This window comes from Pipistrellus hanaki, assembly GCF_964339955.1.
Source record: "Pipistrellus hanaki genome assembly, chromosome: 8".
NCBI classification, from domain to species: Eukaryota; Metazoa; Chordata; class Mammalia; order Chiroptera; family Vespertilionidae; genus Pipistrellus; species Pipistrellus hanaki.
The window spans coordinates 15123125-15142003 of record NC_140510.1 but is presented as its reverse complement, the minus strand read 5'-3'; the positions used below and the strand labels follow the sequence as shown (position 1 = coordinate 15142003).

The 18879-nt window shown below is 46.8% G+C and overlaps 1 protein-coding gene and 1 pseudogene across 2 annotated transcripts in view; one reads left to right on the top strand and one right to left on the bottom strand.

Moving 5' to 3' along the window:
* The window catches only part of GPR39 (G protein-coupled receptor 39), a 187533-nt gene that overhangs the window by 63193 nt on the left and 105461 nt on the right, over window positions 1-18879 (bottom strand). The window lies entirely within an intron of this gene.
* LOC311627093 (vasculin-like protein 1) overlaps window positions 2805-18879 on the top strand; it is a 234831-nt pseudogene continuing 218756 nt past the window's right edge. The window contains exon 1 of the transcript in view: window positions 2805-4241. The product of the transcript in view is annotated as a vasculin-like protein 1 (transcript). The remainder of the gene's footprint in view (window positions 4242-18879) is intronic.

The window sequence follows — 18879 nt, the reverse complement described above, 5'->3', positions numbered from 1 at the left end:
GCAACACTACCAGAGTGGAGAATAGGTTAGCGATTGCCATAGATTAAAGACAGAGAGAGTGGGATGGAAGTGGGTATGGCTATAGGAGAAGCAGCATGAGGGACCCTTGAGGAGATAGAAATGCTTTGTCTTCATGCACCAATGTCCAATCCTAGTTGTGATAACTTATTATAGTTTTCAAGAGGTTTACATTGAGAGAAACTGAGTCAAGGCTACGAGGTTCTGTCTGCATTATCTCTTACAACTGCATGTGAATATACATTTATCTTGAGTCTAATTTAAAATCACACAGGAAGAAAATACAGATGAGTGTTTAAATGATTAAAGATGGAGCAAAAGTTTTAAGCTCACAGATCAATGGATAAAATTATGAATGAAAGATTGTTAGATCTGACTACTTCAAAATGTTTATAGGTAAAAAAATTATCATGAATCATTCAATGGAATATACTGCTGTCATTAAAAAGGACAAGAAAGCTCTTTATGTACTAATAGAAAATGGACTTGAAAATAAGAGAAAAAAGTTGTAGAAGAGTACAGATATTTATTATTTGTGCATAAAGGAAGTAGGAATGTAAAATGTGTTTATAAATTTGTCATGTGTAGAAGAAAGTCTGCATAGTGATAACAATGAGTGACTTCAAGAGGGCAAGTAGGTGATAGGGCAGCAACACCATAGAAGGGACACATTATGAATACTCTTTAGACTGTAAAATCTGGGGTCATACAAACGCATGTATTACCCTTCAAAAATAAATTATTATTTGTTAAATAACAGATATATTGTCTACAAAAAAAGTTTTAAATAGAGAAAACAAAATGAAATGTTAGCAATAAAACTAAAAGAACTATTATAACATCCTTCATAGGTAAACATATCTTTAAATATCTGTATACTAATAGAGGGATATGCAAATTAGCCAGGACACCATAATGTCACTACTGATCAACAAGCTGCAGAGAACTACAGGAGAGCGGGACAATGGACAGAGAGTGGCGGAGCGGCAGAGAGATACTGGCGGTGGTGGGCGGGGTGACCAGCTGAGACAAGCACAGCGAGCTACTCACACACAAATTCGTGCGCAGGGCTACTAGTATTAATATAAGCATCCTGTTCACCATTAAGAAAAATCTTCAAAGAGCATAAAGATGCTTTTCAGAGGTTGAAATACACATGACTAATAAACATTCAAAACAATATTTATCCTGGTTAGTAATCAAAAATAGGTGAATTAAAGATAAACTATTTTGCCTATCAAATTGACAACAAATTAAAAAAAAATACTTGATGCTGGCAAGAATGAATAAACACAGCCCTATGTAAGCTGGAACAACTTATAAAATATTGGAAACAGCCAAACTGACCAAAGAGAAAAAATGTTGAGATGCAGTATGGTGGGGAAGAGCTTTGTTATGGTTGTGGCTCTCCAGCTCTGCGGGATCAGGAAACAGAGGATTCGTCCTCATACACCACGTCTGGTGCCTAGCTGCAGCCCAGCCGCTGCCCATGTTAGATTCCTGTGGCCTTCTAAATGATTAACGATGGGTATGGACCCAAAATAATAAATGACTTCTCTACTGAAGCAACCAAAGATTCTTCACATCACCTTCTAGAAGCTCCATTTCAGTCTTCAGGAAAGGGCAAACAAATGAAATTCAGAAAACTGAAGAGAAGAAAACCTCACTTTGGAACTCTTTCTCCTTGACTACTCCTTAACCCCCATCTTTCTACTGGTTTTAATTTTGCTTTGAATTTATAAATAGTGAAGACCAAAGAAATAGAAGATACATTTGGGAGCTTTATACCAAGAAATTTGCCTTAAAAGCTGCTATTCTTTGGAAGGAAAAGCATATCAAGTTCCTGTCTGATTTTTTTAAAAAACAAGATTTCTTATATCCTTAGATTTTGAAGAAAACAAATACAAATACATATCTGTACACTATTTTTAGCAGCTGTGTAAGAATGAGATTTGTAAATTAAGGGCTTTGTCGTGTAGATGTTTTGCCACTGGAGTTGAATACTCAGAAGATCTTTTCTAGCTTTTTAATATTATTTTTAAAAATATATTTATTATTCATGTTTTTACAGAGAGGAAGGGAGAGGGATAGAAAGCTAGAAACATTGATGGGAGACAAACATCGACCAGCTGTCTCCTGCACACCCCTCTACTGGGGATGTGCCCACAACTAATGTACATGTTCTTGACCAAAACAGAACCCAGGACCTTTCAGTCCATAGGCCAACGCTCTATCCACTGACCCAAACCGGTTTCAGCTAATATATTTTTGATCAGTCACTTAGATGACATTATTTGCCCTTGCAAGTCCACCTCTCTTTCTACTTATGACCTTGCTATGAACAGTGCTTGTACACACTGTGCAGATATCCATGTATTATTTATTTAAACAACATCATAGAGCCATCACTCAGGGAAGTTGAATGAGGTGGACATAGACATAGGTCTTTCCCCGCCCTCCTCAGTTTTAAATGGAACAAATAATTTTTTTTATCTTCCCCATTCCCCTTTCCCTTTTCCCATTTGGAAACCGTGTCAGGAACTAGGTAGTTTAAGATGAGAAATGGAGGGGACTTAGAGTGATCCACACAGAGCCTGGCTTCTTTGTGCTTCATCGTAAGGAGTGCTGCCCATCAACCTTATTAAGCACCCTTCTAATGAGAAGTCATGGGAAACCCAGCTGGCAGACTCAAGGAGTTCCGGAATCAGGACCACAGAGGTCACACTCACGGATCCTGGCCATGAGGCTGGATACCTCACCTTGCTGAAAAGAGACACTGGACCTAAATGGCACAGCATGATTTTGTTCCTGCTTGGCTCAAGTTTTCAACACCACGGGCAGTTAGGTCACCGACAGCCACCTGAAAAACACGAGAGCACCTACCCCGAGGAGATGGTAGATTTGGAGTAAGCCATGTGGGCATAATTCCTCTGATGGCTTGTTTAACAATGGACCTCTACCAACTACAGTAGATTCTCGGCACCAGCCCTCCCTGTTTCACCATGGTTCTGTGGACTCGGGTGTCTCTAAGGGAGCACATGCTGGAATCACAGGAAACCTATCTGGTTGGCATGGCTCTTCCTGTGGTCATGAAGGCATGAGCCAGCAGAGTGGGGGTGGCGCAGGAAACCATCGCCACTGGAACGGCAGCGTCACTCCAGGAAAGGCTGTGCCTTCCAGGAAAAGCCACCTCCAGAGATCAGGGAAGAAAAGAAGACGAGGTGGGAAAGTTGCAGTGTGAAGAGGAAGACTTCCCTTCTTAGAATCCAGAAGCTGGCAAACAGAACCAGCCATGCAGACCTATTGGGAGCCACTCTAGAATGCAAGGAAAACCCACCTGATGCCAAACAAACCTCCAAAATGCCAGTTATCAAAAAACGTTTCCAAAGACCCTGCTGCTGCCTTCTCTGCTGTGTTCACCTCACCAGGATCTCACTACGCAAATGGGAATAAATGGTCCAACATGGTTCCAAGTGTCTATTAGAACCTGGTTCCTAAGCCTGCACCACCGCCTTCCAGTCCCAGAGCTTGGAAAGCTAATGGAATGGGACACAAACCAGGATCCCTTTCCTCTAGTCGGGAGTTTGCTTTTACCAGTCCAATCTCTGTTACCAAACAAGGGGTACTGGCTGGCAGTGCAGTTTTAAGCTCTCCCAAAGAGAGTCCCTCCAGCACCACTCCTCCCATGGAGATCAGCTCCTCTCCTCTGACCACGTTGACCCTGACCCGCCAAACCACCGACAGGAAAAGCGAGTTTCTGAAGACTCTGAAGAAGAACGGGAATGGAGACCTCTCAGAGAACAAAGACTGTGACAAGGGGGAGGACTGGGGGACAACAGCACACCAGAACCAAAGGAAAATGGAGAGGAAGGCTGTCATCGGAAAGGTCTCCCGCTCCCTGTAGAGGAAGAAGGGGCGGTCCTCTCGCCCTCACTGGAAGCAGAGCACAGTTAGTGAAAGCAATGGGATGGCAGGAGTATCCTGACAATGATGAGAATCGCCTTCCCCTCGCAGAGGATGAGCTCAGAGAGTTCCATATGAAGACAGAGCAGCTGAGAAGAAATGATGGCTTTGGGAAGAATGGCTTCTTGCAAAGCCCCACTTCTAGCCTGTTCTCCCCTTGGTGAAGCACGTGCAAAGCAGAGTTTGAGGATTCAGACACAGAAACCAGTAGCAGTGAAACATCAGATGACGACGCCTGGAAGTAGGCACATAAATGTTTGGTTAAATCTGACCCATAAACTCAGCTTGTGTGCTTACAGAGAATACAAAAAAAAATCCTTTCCTTTTCTTACATTGTTAGTGAATATTTAATGCACAGGGGAAATCATCATATCCCAAAGAGAGAGCGATTGGCTTGTTTAGCTTTTGTTGTTTTTCTTTCCTGTTATTTGCTTCATAGAGAAAATTTGTGTAATGAGAAATACTTTTAAAATACACACACAGTGTATATGGGGTGATGCACAAGTGGGAGCTGCCAGTGAAGAAAGGAGGAGACACTGGTCTACAGCAATAGCTTCCATGCCCTTGGGGCACTCACCCCTATGCTCAAGCAAGCATTGTAAATGACAAAGTGACTATTGAAGTTATAATTGTACTAGTGGCCTGGTGCATGAAATTCATGCACGGGGAAGGGGGAGGAGGTTCCCTCAGGCTGGCCTGCACCCTCTCCAATCTGGAACATCCCTCTTGCAATACAGGACCCCTGGCTCCTAACCACTCACCTGCCTGCCTTCCTGATCGCCCCTAACCACTCTACCTGCTGGCCTGCTCATCCCTGCTAGCCTTTTTGTCCCTAATTGCCCCCTCTTCTGGCCTTCTCACCCCCACCTGCCCTCCCCTCCTGGCCTGATTGCCCCTAATTGCCTCTGCCTCTGCCCTGCCACCTTGGCTTTGTCCAGAAGGTCTCTCAGTCTAATTAACATATTACCCTTTTATTGGTGCATGGGTAGGGGCCAGCTGGTCTGCCCTGAAGGAGGTCCTGGATCAGGGTGGGGATCCCCTTGGGAGGGGTGGGACCAGTATGGGCTAGAGGCTGAGGGCCTTTTCAGGCTGGCCACACATCCTTCGGGATGGAGATCCCCACTGGGGGGTGTGGCCAGCCTGGGTGATGGGCTGAGGGCTGTTTGGGGCCAGTATACAGGCCAACCAAGCCCCTGGCTTTGTCCAGAAGGATGTCTCAAGAAGGTCTCCTGGTCTAATTAGCATATTACTCTTATTAGTATAGATTAAATTAATGCTAATAATTTGGATATTTTATTTTTGGCTGCTCAGGTAACATTAGCCCTTAACCAAGCATATGTGGGGTATTTGTTTGTTTGCTTGTTTGTTTCTTTTTTGGGTACAGCTGTAAAATATTTGGATATAGGAAATGTGTTATTCTTGCAGCCTTGATATTCAGGGTGGATTGTAAAATATAAATTTTTGTGAGATTTCAAAGATTAATATTATTTTAATAACATTATTTACAGATTTAAAAGATATGGTTATAACAGGTCTAGAGGGGGGAACTACTGCATAAAATAACTTGGAATAAATATTTTGCATAAAAAAAAGAAATGCAAGAATAAATACCCTAGAATGTCTTTGAAAATTGCAGTGGTTCACAATATTCATTATATAATAAAAACATCAACATGTAAAATTGAATATACAAAATTATGCCAGTAAAAATTCTAGTTGTGAATTTCTGAATTGCAAGACAGCAATAAATACTTTAAAAATAATTAAAACATGGTATTTAACTGACTTTTTCTGGGGCCCCAAAGAACTTAAATTGAAGTTCAAGAGACTTTTCTTACCATCTGGTTTTTCTCTAAGCTCCGGAAAGTTCCCTGGCTAAAGGTAATTCTCTCCTTTGCCTACTCCCTCTTTGGCAGCTGACATTAGCCTTCAATTAGTTTCAGAGAATCCTCTAACACAGCTCAGAATCTTGGATATGGAATCCTCTCCTTGCCCAGTGAGCTTGTCAATCAACCCAACAGATGGGAGGGACCCCAGGGAATGGATCTTGAAGTTAAAAGAGCAAAAACCAATTTATCCCCCTGGCATGGCTTCCATTTTGGCTCCGTGTCTGCCTCAAAGGAAAGTGAAAAGTGATTCTGATTACCCTCTTGTCACTCTGCCTGCTGGAGGGCCTGTCTGCCAACCTGGCTGCGAGGCTGGCACTCTGTCCTCGAGCGGATGTTCTCTGCTGGCACATGCCTGGCCCTCTCTCCTCCTCCATCTCTCCTCTTCACTCTGAAACCTTCCTGATTGCTTTTCTTATTTGGGAAGCCAGGGTGTCCATCAACAAAATGAGAAACAACCAGTGAATTGGGTTAGAAGAATTGGGCTGTTAAATTCTCACTTCCACATTCACCTCATTGGGTTCACCAGGTCGGGAGAGGGCCTGTGTTATAGAATTTTCCTCCTTCCCTGGTCAACTTCTACCACAGAGGAGGGAGAACCAGAGGAAAGAGGAGAACAAGGAGGCTTTGGGGGGGAAGTCTGCCTAATTTTTAAAAATAAACTTATTTTCCAATTTTCCCAAATTAATTTGTGTCTTGCCTTAGTTAGGGTGCACTTCCTATCCAGAAACCTCAGGCCTGGCTCTAGCACCTCTGAAGGATGAGTGAGTGTCAGGGTTTGAGCAGCTGCCTAACTCTGTTATCAGTGGGGGAGCAATGATTGGACATAACAGCTGGTGGCCATCGGGAGAAAAGCCACCATTTCTCTTCTGCATTGGACACCAGTTTGGGCCTGATCATCATTCTTTCTTCTGGTAACTGACACATCTTTCATTTAGGGAAATGCCACATCCCGAGTCCAACCTCCCCTGGGCACATGAGCTAGTCCCATTTCCTTGGCCAAAATGACCCAGGGTTGAGTTGATGATCCAAGGCAGACAAATCACAATCAATTCCATGATTTCTTCCCCAGGACTGTGGGGGAGAGGACTGTTTAGGCAGGATGGCAGCTGGCAGAGGGGAAGCTTGTTGCTGCTGGTGGCCACTCTTCCTACTATTTACCCAAGAGGATGACGGAGCACAGCAGCCTCCTGTGGCCACCTGAGGTCACCCGGATTCAGCCATACCCCAACAGTTGGATTTTAATTGCCCATTTAGTCCACCTGCTTATTTTTCAAAGTAGTTTTTCTTCCTATGCAAAGGTCTTCATTCTAGGACCTTTGCTGGATTTTTTTTTAACCCCTGATTTTCTAATCTTGCAAATTGTGGGGGCGGGCCTGTGTTATAGAATTTAAAAAAAATTTTTTTTTACTTGATCACAACCAGAATGATCAACTTTTTATTGCAGAGTGATATTAGTTTAACCGTCCTAAATTTAAATACCAAATCAACATGTGACTCCCCTATGGACAGACACTTCGAAGGCACCTCTCCTGCTCAGTCATGGGATAGATTCAAACTGTGCAAGATATCAAATCAGAGGTCGCTCAAATTTAATACTAGGATGGAGCCTTTGTTTAATCATGTCTTAACTGGAAAATAAACCAGAGACCTGGTGAACGGAATGAGGTGAATGTGGAAGTGAGAATTTAAATACCTGATTAAGATTATTTGGGCAAAATTTACTCACTCAGTGAACATTCTGAGCTTCCACTCACCAAGGCCGCAGTAACCGAAGAGCACAGAGCAGAAGGCCTGCCTGTGGTACTTGCTCTAAGTGGGAGCTATGATTATTACTAGAATCTGGGAAAACAGCCCCTACCCAAAAAGGAATAAGGAATTTAGCCATGGTCCAGTCTCTCCCAACGGGGGTGAAGGGGAGGGGGAGGGCCTGAATTCTAACCAAGGCCAATACTCCAGAGCCACACCCATCCCTCCGTAGACTCAGGAAACACCTGGGCTGAAGTGTCCCAGGGGAGGGACAGTGTTCAGTAGAGAGAGGAGAAGCCACACTGCTGACAGCTAAGAAGGGGTGAGAGGGAAGGATGACAGGGAAGTAGAGTCTGGACAACTCTTTCTATGGAGGAAAGGGGAGGCCTAGATAAGAGGAGGAACATCCTCAGAGGAAGGGTCCTTAAATGAAAAGATATGAGAAACCTGAACATATTTAAAAAATGTATGAGAAAGAAAAAGCAGTGAGAAAGAGACTGAAAGTTCTGGCCAAAGAAGATGGTTGGGAAAGTGATACAGCAAGACCTCCAGGAAGGCAGGAGGGGAGGCACAGCATAGGTGTGAAGTAGACAGGAGAGGGAACGTGAGAGTAAAACAGGAATGATGGAGACCAGCGCACACAGTGAGCGGGGCAGCACTGCTGACGGGAGGGGAGGACATGCCGGAGAGAAACTGCAGTGCAGCAGGCAGCCTAAAGGAGAAGACTAGTCTAAGCGACCAGGTAGGCAGTGGGGAATATTCCAGAATCACGGGAAGTGAGGAGCTCACAGAAGTGGCAGCAGCAGGTTTCCTGGGGAGCACAGAATCCCAGTGGGGGCCGAAGTGACCGGAGGGCAGGGAGCAGGGCAGCTGAAGCCCAGATGGTGGTGGGAAGGAGATCCCGTAGTGAGTCAAGGCCAAGAGAAGCCCAGTGAAGGGAGGACGACACTGGATGACCACAGACCCAGAGGAAGGAAGAAAAGGGGAGGAGACCCCGTACTGAGGCTTCTGGGGAGCCCCAATGAAGCCCCTTAGAACCAACCAGAGACTGAGGTCCGACACATCTCCAGCCCTATTTCCAGGACCCCAGATGGGCTGACATTGTGGAAGAGGGCGGGGCGCCCCACTGGGACAGCACTCTGAATCTAGGGGACACTGGATTCCAGGACTCAGCCCCAACGCTGGCGAACCCTCTCCCTGACAGACCACTTAGCCCCCTCTCACCTTCACAGCTCCTGTCCCAAGTGGGGTGCAGTCCATGGAAGAGGTGACACCCACCCAGCCAGCAGCAGGCAGCTGTGGGCTCCAAGAATCAATCAAGCCTGTCAGCGGGCCAGGCTGGAATGGAGCTCAGTTCCAGGGACACGGCGTCTATGCTGCCTTAGCAAGGCAAGCTGAGTTAGGAGATTCCAGGAGGAGGGGCTACAGGAAGCACCTGGTCAGTCTTTCTAAACCAGTGGTTCTCAACCTTTCTGATGCCGTGACCCTTTAATACAGTTCCTCATGTGGTGGTGACCCCCAACCATAATATTATTTCCATTGCTACTTCATAACTGTAATTTTGCTAATGTTAATGAATCGTAATGTAAATATCTGTGTTTTCCCATGGTCTTAGGAGACTCTGCTAGCGGTTCTCAACCTGTGGGTCGCCTAAGACCATCGGAAAACACAGATATTAGAATCTAAACTGTTAAAGCATTAGTTAGGCCTGTCAGAATCAAGCACCTCTCTTCTTAGTCTTTGCAGTTATTTCAACTCTTGCTCAATGTAGCATAAAGAGGGTGAATATATCAAAAATAGCAAAAATTCCCACTTACTAAGAGTGAAAACTTGTAACATGCCAGGCACTGCGTTAAAGCCATTAAATGAGCGATGGCAAACACACTTTGAGGTAGGTGTTCACCTCATTGGACAGATGATAAAACAGACACACAGAGCTGCACCGACGCAACTCACACCATCAGTAAGCAGTGTCCAGGCCCCAGCCTGCCTGCCTCCAGCAACACTCCCACGGCCTTCACTCGCCGCACAAAGCACTCACCGGTTCCTGAAGGCTCCTCTCCCCCTGAGCGGCTTCATGGGAGTCAGAGGAGCTTTACACTCAAAGCCTCTCTGGAGCCGGGAGCCTGGGATCCTGATGGGCGTGGGCCCCGGGCCCGCGGCCAGGTGAGCGGGACAAGCGCCTCACAAGGCAAGCAGCCTCAAAGAGAGGGGCATCCCAGCGCGACTGATTTAGCAGCTGGCCACGTGGTTAGGACCTCGGTTCTTTCCAACGTTGCCCTCTGCAATTCTCTCAGGGTAGTTTCAGCCCGGCACTTCACCTTGCCCTGCAACTCCAGAGACCATGAAGGAGAAAGAAGGAGTGAAAGCTTTTTCTAACTCCCGCCCCAATCCCTGCATTCTCACATGTCATTGACCAAATTGGCATCATCTGCCCCAATCCTGAATCAAGATTGTTCTAGAGCAGTGTTTCCCAAACTTCTCTCATGATGAGAATCACCTGGTGGAGTTGTTAAACTACAGATTCCTGAACCCCAACTAAGAAGTGCTAAACTAGAATTTTTGGGAGCACTCTGAGAGTGCTAGTTAAGTATACAATCTTACCTATATGTTCCCAAAAATTCTACCATGTTTCCCCGAAAATAAGACATCCTCCGAAAATAAGACCTACCGGTATTTACAGGTTTCCTTCTGAGTGAAATATAAGGCATCCCCCGAAAATGAGGCCCCCCCTAGGCTAAACATGAGAGATTTGGTCCACTGATTCTGAAAGAAATGGAGTCACAAGAAATTCACCAGGAAATTCAGGAATTGGATTGTTATGATGATGTTCCAGAAGATGATGACATGATTGTCATTGAATAAATGAGTAAATTCTTGATACTATAGGATTCACAGTTTGTCTGGTTTGTGTTGACAACTACCGTACTACCGTACCGTATACAGGTAATAAATTTCCTTTATTTTCATTTAACAATAAATATGTACCGTATTCTTCTTCATGGAAAAATAAGACATCCCCTGAAAATAAAACCTAGCGCATTTTTGAGAGCAAAAATTAATATAAGACACTGTCTTATTTTGGGGGAAACAGGGTAGTTTAGCACTTCTTATTTGGGATTCAGGAATCTGTATTTTAACAACTCCACCAGGTGATTCTCATCATGAGAGAAGTTTGGGAAACACTGCTCTAGAGGTCAATCCTCATATCATTAAATCTGAGTATCTTTGGGATGGTTATGAACATGAATAGTTTTTAAATCTCCCCAGGTGATTCCAAGGTGTAGCCCAATTTGAGAACCACTGCTCTAAAGTCAAGATCCAAATAAACCTTTGGTTGAGGTTAACCAAAGGACTTGTATGCATGCATATAAGCACAACCAATGGACACAGACCCTGGAGGCGGGGGGATGAGGGCGTGGGACAGGGAGTGGGGGAGGCTGGGGAAAAGTCAATGGGGCAGGGGGAAGGGAGATATACGTACTACTATATGTAGTACTTTAAACAATAAAAGAAGAAAAAAGGTCCAAAGAAACCAATAACTTCATTTTCATTTTTGAAGTTTCACATGGGAACCCTCGTCAGGGGCCATGGAGTTGCTGGAGAGGATCCCTCCGTGCTGAGCCTGTCAGCCAGGATGGGGGTGAGAGGCACCCTGGAGCCTGTTTTTTTGAAAACACAGGGTGTCTTTTTCAGAAGGCGCTTGTAGCTCCCAACCTGCCACCAGCCACAAGGAGCGCGGGGGAGGGTGGCTGCTGCCTCTCTACCCAGGACGGCACTAACTCATGTTTGGCATCTGATCACAGACAAATACAAAGAGGAAACTATTGTGAACGCAGGATGAAAGGAGAAGGGAGGGAACCGCCATTAGCAATGACCCAGAGTTGACAATAATTGAATGCACTCTCCGTTTATTATCAGTGCTGCCCCTGCCAGCGGCCAGGGAGGGCGGGCACCTGCGGAGGCCGCCGGGTCATTCCGGCAGCCGGAGCTCAGGATGCCCAGCTGTGGCCCAGGCAGCGGCGCCCTCCGTGTGTCAAGTTTACTCTGTGAGCTAAGCCAGGCGGCTCCTCTCCCTCCAGCACAGACACCTTTTTCCCAGGGGAATTCTGCCTCCGCCACCTCAGGTCAGCGGGCGGATAAATAAGTCCCTCACATATTTATCTTGTTGGGTTTCTCATCTCATGGCAATGGATTTTTTTCAAGGTAAAACGGGCTCTTTTAGAGGCAGCTGGGGCTCCAGCACTTTGCCGTCCATTAGAATGGCCCGGAGCCTTTGCGACCCCTGTGTGCACACCAAGCTGCCTCCCACAGCCCTCACAGCAGCGGCGGGGGGTGGGGCTTGGGAGGCTCCTGGTGATTCCACCTGCAGCCAAGATTGAGGACCAGTAACTGGAGGTATGAGATCACTGCCCACCCCCCACCCTTGGCTACACATTCAGATCCGCCCGAAGCTTTCCAACTACCAATACCAGTGTCCACCCCTGGAGCTACTCCTCTAGCTGACCTGGGGTAAGGCCGCCCGTTGGGGTTCTGAAAGGAGGATCCTACCAGGAGCAGGATTGAGAAGCACTGAGCTGGAGGTGGGGCTCACAGCAGCCAGATGGGGGTCACCTCCTCCAAAACCTCGGCAGGACCCGAATCTCCTCTCTGAGAGACTCTGGACAGAGGGGCTGCCAGTGCTGATGGGTGAGCCTGAGCCCTGCTGGATCAGCACCCAGGTGGTTCCATGCCCCACCTCAGGGGCGCAGGTGCAGCCGCTGCCTTTGTGGAGAATGTGCAGTTGCACATGCCCTGACATTTTAAGCTGCATGCTGACTTTACTTATTTTTATTTTTTTAAATACATATTTTTTATTGAGTTCAGAGAGAAAGGGAGAGGGAGAGAGAGAGAGATCAAAACATTGATGATGAGAATCATTGATTGGATGCCTCCTGCCTTCTTCCCTTGACCAGAATCAAACCTGAGACCTTTTAGTCTGCAGGCCAGCACTCAATCCACTGAGCCAAACCAACTAGGACTAGATGCTAAGTGCTCAGGGAAACATCCGTTTGAGTCCTGTAGCAGACAGGTCTTCGGTAAAATTAATCATAATTGATAAGTATAATCATTCACTCAACACTTGGTCTGTTTTCAAGCTCTGTGTACTGATCTAGTGATGTGGCAACTACTTTGTATAATAGCTCGGTCTTAACCTCGCCTCTGGGATCAGGGTGAACCCTGGACTCACCCCGGGTCCGAGCAGCAGCAGGTGCTGTGCCAGGCCCCTGTGGAACTGCCGCTTCTCTAAGGGGGGCAACCTCACCTGTTGCGTTCCCATCTGTGTCATGATGAGAAATGTCCAAACTGCATACACTTTGGATTGAAGTCTTTTGCGCTAACAATTCAATGAGCTTCCAATTCTGTTTTTCTGGTTAGCTGCCTGAGCTTGCTGTTACGTGAGGGAAGTGGGAAGCAATGGGTGAATTCATTGTACATGTACTGAGTGCTGGGTGTGGCGCTGTGTTAATAGGAGATCACCCATGCCAGCAGGCGGCTCACTCTGGTGGTGGAGACAAAGGGTGCAGGGGAGGCAGCAACAGGTGCTAGGAGACTCAGAGAAGGAATACTTGACGGAGGCTTTCTGTAAGTGAACAGAATCTTGAGCATAGAGGGGGAGCTGGCGGCATGGGGCGGAGGCCAGCCTGCACCCAGGACAGAGGACTGAGTGTGCGCACATGGAGAGCCCTGGGCAAGCCAGAGGACATGGGTCTGAATGGCCTGGGAGACGTCCCCACTGAGGTCGGGCTGGAGAATGAGGGCCCGCCATAAAAGGTCTAGGGTTACACAGCAAAAGAGGCTTGTATAACACACCTGATAATTTCCCAAAGGCCCTGGAAAGTCATCGAAGGAATGTGGAACAGGGGACCAAACATGATCTAATTGGATAAAAACTGAGCACAGTAAGGGGAGCCAGGAAACAAGGCTAAGAGGGTCAGAAAGGATCCAGGAGATGGACCTGGAGAGCCACGTAGGCCTGGTGTCAGGTGCAGTCGTCAACACGTAGAGGGCTGTGAGGACAAGAAGGACCCGGACTGGCATCCTGGGCTGGGCAGGCGGAGGCCACAGCTGGCGCCAGACAAGCCCCTTTAGTGGGCAGGGAAGCAAAGTCAAAGGGGTGCCGTGTGCAGAGAACAGAGAAGTGGAGAAGCGGGAAGTGTGGACTTGCTCTTTGAAGAAATCAAGCTGTGAGCGGGGTGAGAGGTCAGATAGTAGCTAGAAGGAGATTCAGCATCAAGGCCGTTTTCTCAGTGGGGTGGGTGCAAGAAAGGAGGGCCCTGGGCGGGTTTACTGAGAAGAAAGAGCTGGGGAGGAAGGGGTGGGAGATACCAAAAGCGAGAGGTGGATGAATGGAAGGCCCACGGGAGGCCAAAGGGAGGAGAGTATGGCTCCAAAAGCGTGGTGAGGCTCCACGTTGTGCAGAGGGAAGAGGAAAGGAGGAGGAGGAAAAGCAGGGAAGAGGCAGGCAGGTTCTGGGGGGAAGGGGCGAGGGAAAGAGAGACGGGCAAACCTTAAGAAAATTCCATTTGGTAACCTTTATAAATTAGAAGGCAAGGCTCCCCTGAGGCCATGATGGCAGGCGAGGGTGGGAGGTTTGGGGAAAGTGGTAAGATTGAGTGTCACTGCCGAAGCCGGTGTGGCTCAGTGGATAGAGTGTCGGCCTGCAGACTGAAGGGTCCCAGGTTAGATTTCGGTCAGGGACATGTGCCTTGGTTGCAGGCACATCCCCGGTGGGGGGTGTGCAGGAGGCAGCTGATCGGTGTTTCTCTCTCATCGATGTTTCTAACTCTCTATCCCTCTCCTTTCCTCTCTGTAAAAATCAATAAAATATATTAAAAAACAAACAAACAAACAAACAAACAAAACAAAGAGCCCTTCCTTACTCTCTCGAATGACCTAACTAGCCACAGAAAGCTCAGACCTCAGGCCCCAACCTTGGGCGGCTCTATCCCAAGTGGCCATGAAGAAATGCTGTATCTCACACGCCAGGAGTGGGCCCAGCACTTAGTTCTCCAAGTGCGGAACTCCTTCTACTTCTGAGCACATCAAGGAAGGTGTTCTATCACCTGAAGGTCAACTAAACTACGGACACAAGGCTTTTTAATCTACTCCGTATATTCCTGAGTGTGAAAGTCAGGTCCTTGGCCTTCTTTTCTGTCCCTTCTGGGGCTGGCACATAGTCGGTGCCTAATACATGTGTCTGATTGGTTGAAGAGGCACTATTTCACTGCACCACCTTTCACAGCTGGATTGGGCCAAGAAGCACATTCACTGTGGGGTAGCCTGCTGAGCGCCTGCTAAATGTCTGCCTCCTCCTTCCAGGTCCAGGTCTGCCTCTATTATCTAAGCTGTCCTTTGCATACCTGGGCCTCAGGGCTGACCACCCCTGCTCAATACCTGCCTGCTATCCGGCTAAAGGGAGACCCAGGAGCCTCAAAGCAGAGAGAGCAACGCGATCCACTCCCTTTGATATGAGACCCATCCCCTTATGATTAGGCTGGGCCCTGAAGAAATAGCTTCTTTCTCGCTCTAAACATTTCCAGAAATGCTAAAACTTAGAATGCTTCCCTCCCCACCCCCACTCATGGCTCATTAGGACCTGCCAGTCACAAAGGGTTTTCATCTCTGAGTCCCTAATGTTGTCTTAGAAATCGCAAGAATTTAGAAATTCAAGGAAAAACAAAACAATCAGGTGCCACCAAGGAGAGAGAGAGAGAGAGAGAGAGAGAGAGAGAGAGAGAGAGAGAGAGGGAGAGAGAGAACACACATGGCGGATCTGGAACAGGAATGTGAGTTTCCTTCAGAAAAAGTGGGAGGACTGACCCATATCTGCTCCCCTCGGGGCTCCTTTCTGGCAGACTATCTCATTTCGTCTTCACGAAAGATGTGCAAAGTGGCCATTACTGGTCTCACTTTACAGACCAGGTAACTGAGGCTCAGAGATGCTGAAAAGGTTTCCCAGGATGTGACACTACTACGGCTGTTCGGAGGGCACTCCCATGGGCCCTGTCCTGCCTAACTCAGAAGCCACGTTTTGTTTTTAATTGCACTAAATTGGCATGCACCCCTTTTTTTTTGTAAGAACATGTCCTTTACATACCAAAAAACAGTAGCATTATGGGATACCCCAAAAGGCCTTCCTACCAAATAACCTCATTCCACATATCGCTCATGGTAATTGAAATTCCCAAATCTTTGGTATTAAGGCAACTGAAGCTCTCTGTTAGAATGACAGTGTTTCTGCCATGGCGAGAATTTCAATTTGGAACTCATTAAATGTTTATGAAGTGTTTATTTTACCCAAGGCCCTTTGATAGATGCTATGAGGAACACACACACACACACACACACACACACACACACACCTGTGCTCTCAAGAAGCTTACAAGTTAAGTAGCAATTTCAAATCTAAATAACAGTTCCGGGTGGTAATAGATGTCACCAGCCCCCTACAGGGTGAATTGCCAAATACATTTCTGTGCAATTTTTATGGGCCCTTAGACATTATACACATAATGGGCATCCTGGCAGCTCAAATAAGAGTTTCGCTAAAGTGGCTTTTGTCACCCACCCTGAGAAAACGGGCTTTGGGAGAGAGACATTTTCAAAGGGAGAAAGTCTCTATGAGTTTGATCAGGACCGAAGGCCTGCAGTCCTCATTAGAATGGACCATACATGAGGGTCGGGGGAGCTGGGGGAGGCGGGGGGGAGGGAAGAGGTATGAAAAGAAAATTCCCACTTTGTATTTGCCTCTGCCACGTAGAGCTGTCTGCTCCATTATATCCCACTTTAGCTACCTCGAAGGTCTCAAACACTCCAGGCAGGAAGAAAATCAGGCCTGCTGCTCGCCTGCCTTAGCACACCAAGACCTGGCTGTCAGAATTCACTGGCCCCTTCCACCATTTTTCAATCTACATTTATATCTTTAAAAATAAGTATAATATAAACATAATAATGAGCACATTGAAAAACAGCAAGATAGTACAACAAATGTTTATATATTGTACAATCACCCTGTTTCAAAATTAACCTAACAAAATTAGCAACAGTTCCAAATGTCTAATAATAATTAGCAATAATGCCAGGTGTGTAGCTCACAAGCGGCCTGCTCAAGTCAGGAACCAGACAAGGACCCACGTTGTATCTGGTTACATTTTGTTGTGGTGTCTCTGAAGTTTTTGCCTTGGACTGTTGCAGTGACCTGTATAGAATTTGCAGCTGCTTCTTTGTGCTGTCTTTTTATTTGTTCTTCTGTTCCCTGAATGACTGCTAAATGGAACTTAGCTTTGCAGCTTGATCATCCAGGTTCCACTTATTGTACCAAGCATGCCTCTCAGGCGGTGCTGGGTGGCCTGTATTTCAGGAGGCACCCAAGGACTGGCTGGCCCTCTCTTAACAAGCACACTTGCATGGTGACAGGCCGATTCCTTACCTCATCAAGTCCCCATCAACATTTGACTAATGGCTCCATCCCCTGGTGGTCTTTGGCCAAATCAATTACTTTGTCAGGGATTGTGAAATGGGTTTTCTAATCCTGTCATTCCTGTCACATTTACTTCCACCTGGCTCCATGGACAACAAACTGCGGCTGGAGAGCCACAGGCAGCTCTTTGGCCCCTTGAGTGTGGCTCTTCCACAAAATAGCCTGGGCGAGTCTATTTTGAAGAAATGGCGTTAGAAGAAGTTTAAGTTTAAAAAATGTGGCTCTCAAAAGAAATTTCAATCGTTGTACTGTTGATATTTGGCTCTGTTGACTAATGAGTTTGCCAACCACTGACATAGCTCTTTATGCATGTATTTTAGCTTCAAAGAGGAAGAAATAATACAAAAAATATGCATCCACGGAAATGGTTCCTGATAGAAGCCTTAAGGAACATCTCTCTTCTGAAACCAGAGATCCTGACTGGGGAGGACAATGGTAGGTACAGAGACAACAAGAGTCTGAGATTGGGAAACAGGAGGAGGGTTCTTACAGTGGGGGCTGCAGGTTTTGCCAAGATGCAGGTTTGCTCATGCCGAGCAACCCTTATCCTGGTGATAAGCATGGAGAAGCATTTGGATTTATTGGAATTAAAAACAGGACACACAGAACTGAGAATGAAAAGAGGGAGAGAAGGAGAAACATCCAGCATGTGAGAAAGTGAGTGAGGCTGAGAGATACCAGGGCATACCATGGTAATAGAATTCAAATCGACAAGCTTCTAACAGCCCCCTCTGAGGCACAGGCATCAGAGACTCTGGTGAGTGGAGGACTGAGTGATGTCCCTGACTCCTGGCTGGAGGCTGTGAGAAGCCCTCCAAAAGGCTGCGAGGAAGCCCAGTGCAAACCCCACTGACCACCTATGTCCACTGGGAAGGGCCAAGGGCCACTCATGCTTGGAGAGTGAGAGGACATGACCCCTGTGGCAGCTGTGCCTCCTCTGCCTGACTCTCCCTTATTTCTCCTTCCAGCGAAGTCTGATCATGCTCAACTGTCCCCATCTCCACACAGCCCACCTGGAGAGAAGATTAATGCCCTGTTTGCTGACACAATCATCGCCCTCTTAGCAGCTGCTTTTGAAGCACTTGGAGCACTGGAGAGATAAGTTGCTCCAGCTGCCACTGCGTGGTAATTAGAGTCCCCAGCTTGGAAATGTAATTCTGACCACACTACCATGGAGTCGGGAAGAGAGGAAAAGCAGGAAAGGGAGAACTTCTAAAGGAAGCAGCAAAGCTCTGCACAAGCCTCTCTGTGCAACTCGAGTGTTTCGAAGGCAAGGGCAGAGGATGGACAGATTCACGTAAGTCAGGACGAATTGTAAAACTATGTCAAGGTCTTGTAAGAATCGCATCCAGGTCAAAGCCCACAATTCATATGGGAAATAAAGACAACAAAGCATGGTTTGAGTATACCTGGAGCAAAGGGGCGGACCCATCGACTGTGTCAAAGTGTGGCAAAATGAACAGGTAACACAAAACAAAGCATTGAGATTCCAACAGAGCTTTCATCTTGCCTGGCAATGAAAGGAGGGGTCGGTGTGGACCAGGGTCCTAGGAAGCCACTGACTTCTTCATCATGGCAGCAGAGAGGAGGAAATCAGTAAGCTACTCAACGTGATCAGGAGTCAGATCAGCAACATTACACCTGGTGTGTGGAGAAATATTCAAGAAAAACTTCAGAGAACCAGTAATTCCCTGGGTTCCGGGGAAGCCAGGAGACAGGATTCCAACTGATGTTCCAATT